The sequence below is a fragment of the Chinchilla lanigera genome, unplaced genomic scaffold (genome assembly GCF_000276665.1).
Source record: "Chinchilla lanigera isolate Chin_1 unplaced genomic scaffold, ChiLan1.0 scaffold00068, whole genome shotgun sequence".
In the NCBI taxonomy this organism is placed as follows: Eukaryota; Metazoa; Chordata; class Mammalia; order Rodentia; family Chinchillidae; genus Chinchilla; species Chinchilla lanigera.
The window spans coordinates 6,457,617-6,463,616 of NW_004955469.1; the positions used below are offsets into that span (position 1 = coordinate 6,457,617).

A 6,000-nucleotide genomic window follows, 5' to 3' on the forward strand; every position below is an offset into this window, starting at 1 on the left:
CAAGAGAAATGACAGCATCTTTCCTTCCTATAGAACAAACTACTTTGTGTATTATATTTTAAGCAGATCACTGTGTGGTAGTTGAAAGGAATTAACTGTCAGTCTGATACATCCTTCTAGATGAGCCAGGACCAGGCAACGGGGATGGATAAACTTCCACTAAGGCTTGATTTGACGTTTTGACTCGTAACTTTTTTGTATGGTCCTACCATAACACTCAAAGTGCACATTCTTTCTTTAGATATCAGTAAACTTTACTGCAATGGAGCTTTAAGGCTGTTACCATACTTATACTTTGTGGGCAGGATGAAACTTTACCTGTATACACACTATTTGTCTTTATTCCTGTTTTACGAATTAAACTCCAGGCACTGGGATTGTTCATAGAACGGGGGAGGGTTTGGAACTCCTACAGGAGGTACTGTGTTGAGCCTTCAAAGATGAGTAAGAATTACTTATAATTATACAGTTATGAATTTTGGGCTTAAGCTTGTAGAAAATCACACAATAACTCAAGAGATCTCTGATGCTCTGAGTGAAAGCACATGCCCTTTGGATCTCCTAGCCTGACCTTCAGTCACTGTTACCCTACTCAAACCTCATTAAGGGTTCATAAATATGTACCATATGTCATGTATGTAATTAAGACATAGTAAATTCTGGGACAAATATGCTTGTGGAGCATCCCTGAGATAATAATCAGTCCTGTCAACCACAACCACAGAGATTCATGGGAGACACCTGGGGTGAGGCATGTATCCTTTAAAACCCCGAAGCCTGATTTATGCTGGGATTGCTGCTGTGTGCTGTATTCTGCACTGTGTGCTGTGTCTGCTGTGCTTTTGCTGTCCTGTCACCCCGACACCATTTTTCTGTATGTGCCATATTTTTTGTTGGCACACACTGGCCCTGAGCACAACTTCCCATGATCTTCAGTACATACAGCTGCTTTTCACTTGCCTTTTTGATTGTGTACTTGCAATTCTTTGCTCATCATACATAAGAGCGTGGGTCACACCTGCCTATCACATGGTAACTCTTTGCCTATGAGAGAACTGTGGAATTAAAAAAAATCAGGGGGCCAAATCTCTGAGATAGTTTGAGACTGAATAAAAACTGTGGTAACACTGCAACAGTTGGGGTCGACCCAAAAGGGGACAGAACAATCAAATGCTGGGAAAGGACCCCACAGGGATTGTGCTTGTTTTGTGCCTTCACAGCAGAACCAAATAAGGACACAAATGAAGACATAGGGCTCACATACAGTGCTAGAGTTAAAAACAAAAACAAAAACAGCTACTAATTCAGCCCACGAGCACAGACGCAAGCAAGGGTCAGCTTCCTGAAAACCTCCCTTAACCTATCAAAGCTCACTAATGAGCTGCCTGCAACTAAGCTCAGAAATAGACTAGCAGGGCACAGCACTCTTTCCAAGTGTTTTTGTGGAGGTGTTTTTTGTTTTCTATGTAAGCTAGAGATTGAACCCAAGACCTCATGCATGCTAGGCAAGTGGTCTGCCACTGAGCTCATCCCCAGCCCTTTTTATTTTTCATTTTGAGACAGGGTCTCACGAAGTTGCTCAGACTGGCCTTCAACTTACAATCTTTCTACCTCAGGCTCCCAAGTAGCTAGAATTACAGACATGTACCACCACAGCTGCTTCTTTGCAGGACACTCTCTGTAAGTCTGAATCTTACTTGCATGGGAGATCTGATGGGAACTTTTAGTGGGAACTTTTCCTTTACTGGCCACTCCTTCTCCTTTGTTCAGGGAGCTGCTGGCTTGACTTGCTCTTTTTCAGTGCTGAGAATCCCTTTGGGCTCTAGCAATAGTCACAATAAAAAGCTTTGGCTGTGCCTGAATTTCTTTGAGTCCAGTCTTATTTCTATCCTTTCTGGACCCAAGAACTTAGCTCCAATAACATCATCAGTTAAAAAAGTTAACAAAGAAGGAAGTCACATAAACCAAGTCATGAGTATAACAACTATAACTTTCTACTTCCTCAATTTTACATTTCATAAGTAATATAAAACCAAAATAGAACATATGCTTGCAAAATATCTTCTTACAGACATGCAGCAGCAAGCACTTACATTTTATTTAGTTTATTAGTTTATTAGTGACAGAGGCAATTTTTGAAACGTGAGAGAAAATGCAACAAAAGCATTATATATCTTGCAAAACTCTACATACAGAAAGGATATTATCAAAGATGATTCAGACAGCCAAAAGACAAGGAACAGCATCCCAGAATACAGCCTTTATCAGTTAGATCAAGTTCTAAACTTACAAATCATCTGTCTAGAATCTTCGATTGGTCACTATGTATTCTGTGAATACAACAGACCACCACAGGGTAAATGCTCAATAACTGCAGGCATCTCCCTGGAATAAAATGATAGTATGAACCAAATAATATAGCAGACAGGAAAGGCAAATAAATCCCTTGGACTAAGATGCAGGTACTGGTACTACAGAATCTTCTTTACTTTATGAGTGCAATTTAGCTATCTGTAGAAGTACAGAATTATAGAAAGAAAGACTTATAGTAATTATTTACTACAAAATCATCCATTTTCTTTTTTTTTTTGGTATCAGGAATTGAACTCAGGATCTTGTACTTGCCAGGCAGCCACTGTGCCACTAAGCTATATCCCCGGCCCTCATCCATTTTCTTTTTTTTTTTTTTTTGGTCTTTTTGAGACAGAGTCTCACTATGCAGTTCAGGCTGCCTTGAGCTCACTTTGTAGCCCAGGCTGGTCTTGAACTCACAAGGATCCTCCTGCCTCAGCCTCCCGAGTGCTGGGATTACAGGCGTGCACCACCACACCCGGCCCTCATCCATTTTCAAGATGGAGAAACTAAGAAACTTGTACAAGCTCACAAGTCAGTAGCAAAACTGTCGCAGAAGCCATCTCTGATGCTTGGGTCCAGTGCTTTGTCTTTGAAAGCTTCCCAACTTGTCTAGTAACATCACCTGGGATATTTATTAATTCCATAGATTTTTCAGGTCCTACTGTGTGGAAATGATGACCCTGTAGGTCATGATGTGAATTATGGCAAGAATTGCCTAAAAGTGTCTCCCATCCTTGAGACCTTTCCAAAGGGCTCCTCTTTTTTCCTAAAACATTTACTGATATGCCTCTCCTGCTGAAAATTTTCCACTAAAGTCCAAATTTATTAGTATGAAGTATGGTGCTCTTCTGAAACTCATTCCAATCTTTTTTATCACACTTATCTCAAGATACATTTCCCTAAGTCCCTTGTCCTAAGTACATCAACCTTTTCTTGAAACAACGATGATTTTTCCTCTCTCCATTCCTTCACAAAGAGTTGCTCCCTCGGTCACAGTCATCACGTTTTCCTATCATTCTTCAACTGCCAACTCAAATGTCTTTTCTTAAAAAGACTTCTGCCTTCTCTGGTAATTTGTCACTATCTCTTAGGTATGTCTGTAATACTTGTTCAGCTCATAATAACCTCATTTATCACACTGTATTTCAATTTCAGGTTCCACATATTTGAGTGTTTCACATACCCTGGGCAGAGACCATTTTTATTTAGCTTGGTACGCTTAGTTCCTCAATCAGGTTTCCCAGAAAAAAAATGCTCAGTAAATAGTTGCTGAACCAATAAACTGTGTAAATGAATAATACAGTTGACACACAGAAGATTTAAAAAAAAGGAGAAAGCAAAGGAAGTAGGTAGAGAGGCAATGCTTAGGCAGATTGGAGCTGGGGCAAAACCGGTCCTGCAACTGAGCAAAATCTATCATGCAGTCACATGTGCAGAACACAGGATCCAGGATAACTCTGCAGCTCCTGAGCACGGTACCTGGAATCAGTCAGAAAAGGGCTATTTTCAATTCTTCATTTACATCTGGTGGGAAGCCAAGAAAGTCTTTTATAGGCAGTTTAAATCTGGAGCCAGGGCAAGTGAGTTTTTGATAGGACAATCATTCCAATACCTTATTCACATGAGGGAAAAACCAACCCAGGACTTCCACATACAAAAGACCCCCCCTTCCTTTATCCTTGTGGCCACTGCGAGTCTATTCACTGACCTGCTCTCACTCTGCACAGCATACTTCTTTTCCACCTTCAATAAATGTACATCCACCATCTTTTCTGTGTGTCTTGATCAGGACACCAAGAACCTGGAAAGAATCCCCCTAGAACCCACTATCAGGTAATAATGTCAAATTGAACATATTAAAAAAAAAAAGTTCTGGCAAGGAAAACAGAGCAAGCACCTAAACACTTCCTTGATACCCTGGAGACTTCAGAACTATGACCATTCAAACCAAACTGTCCCCTACAAAATGGTTCTTCTGTAATTTGGCTGGGTTTTTTGTTTGTTTGTTTTCCTTTTAAGTATACTGTAGTTTAGAGATAAAGGTTTATTCCCCCAGTAAATTCTAAAGGCTTTTTATTAGTAGTACAGAGGAAGCCTTGGGTTTTCCAGTTATATCAAATGTTGGTTAGGTTAAGTAAATTTGACTAAAGGCCTGATGTTCAAAGACAAGATCCTGAAGGTATATTTTATAACGCCCTCTTAGTGCTTCCTCTATTCCTAGTAGGTGTTAGGTACACGCAGCCAACTCTCAAGCCTTCTTCATTGATTAGTTGAGAAAACTGTCTCTGCCTCATCCAGCTCCCAAGATCAAAGTCAGTTCTACATAAGAACAACCTGGGCAAAATTACCTACTACTTAACAGAGTTTGCAGCAAGAAGTGGTCAACACAGTACATATATTCCCTGTACCTGTTCCCCATCTACCCATTTATTCATTTACTCACCAAACATAAACTGCCACTGTAAGAAAAGGACTTGATGAATGCTGTAAGAACTCAGAGAAGGGCTGGGGATACAACTCAGAGGCACAAGTGCCTGCCTGGCATGCGTGAGGTGCCGAGTACGATTCCCAGTACCAAAAACAAAAAACCTCAGAGGACAGACCTAACGCTACCTGGGAGGTAAATCAAAATATGGTCCAAGTTACAGAGGAGGTCAGATTTGTGTAACAATTATCTAACATGTGGCCAGAAGCAAAGTGAGTAAATGACACTGTAGAGGTATATGGACAGGCACTCTTATAAGAAAGGAAGTTTCTAAACCCAAAGAAAAACTGGTTGAAAGAAGGAAAATACAGAGCCAGCATAACAATAGGACCATCTCTCTTCAAAGACACTGTGATCTGAAAGTGATGCCATTTCAAAGAATTTAAGGGTTAAAAGAGACCAAGTCAGCAACAGTCTTCAAATTGTACTCTCAGGAGTTCTAGAAGTTTCAGGAGCTAAAGCAGAGGTAGAGAGAAAGAGTCAGGGGTAGGAAGGGTTACCAACTTCAGTGAGAGCAGCTATGGATTTATTTTATATACAGAAGCATCTTCATAAGGTTTTACCTGATAATTCTTTTTAAAAAAGTTAAACAGCAACTGGATTCCATCCCCTTAATTTCAGTAAAATTAAACAGAAGACAGAGAGAAGTAACTAGCCAAAATAACACAATTGAAGAAAAAAAGCAACTTAGTAAGACCCTGTCTCAAAATATAAAAAATATTTTTTTAATGAAACAAATATAAAAATAAAAAAGGGTTAAAAATGTAGCTCAGTGTGAAGGCCCTAAATTTGATCCTCAGTATTAAAAAAAAAAAAAAAAAGAAAAAGAAAAAAAGACCTGGGTTTTACCCCCAGCAGCACAAAACAAAAAAAGCAGAGACTTGGATATTAAATTTGGGTGATAATAGAAAATATTCAATTGTGAACATACCTAGTATGTCATACCTACAAAAACACCCACATGGAGGACACTCAAGAAATAGTAAAAGCTCTGAGAGGAAGATCCAGATTTGCTAGTCATTAGGAATTGGGAATAGTGGTAATCATGTCAGTGAATGACATTATCCATGAAAAAATGCATAAGAAACAAGAGAAGTTAGAAACAGGAAAAATCAGGGGCTGGGGATTTAGCTCAGCGGCAAAGCGCCTGCCTGGCAAGC

The 6,000-nt window shown here is 39.7% G+C and overlaps 1 protein-coding gene across 2 annotated transcripts in view; it reads right to left on the bottom strand.

Annotated features, from left to right (window-relative positions):
* Itsn2 (intersectin 2) overlaps nt 1–6,000 on the bottom strand; it is a 135,826-nt gene that overhangs the window by 99,486 nt on the left and 30,340 nt on the right. The window contains exon 1 of one of the 2 annotated variants that reach the window (XM_013522611.1): nt 2,291–2,401. The exons of the other annotated variant lie outside the window; for it this stretch is intronic. The gene's annotated coding sequence lies outside the window, so the exon portion shown is untranslated. Of the gene's footprint in view, nt 1–2,290; nt 2,402–6,000 lie in introns of those variants that run through there. 2 annotated transcript variants of the gene reach the window in all.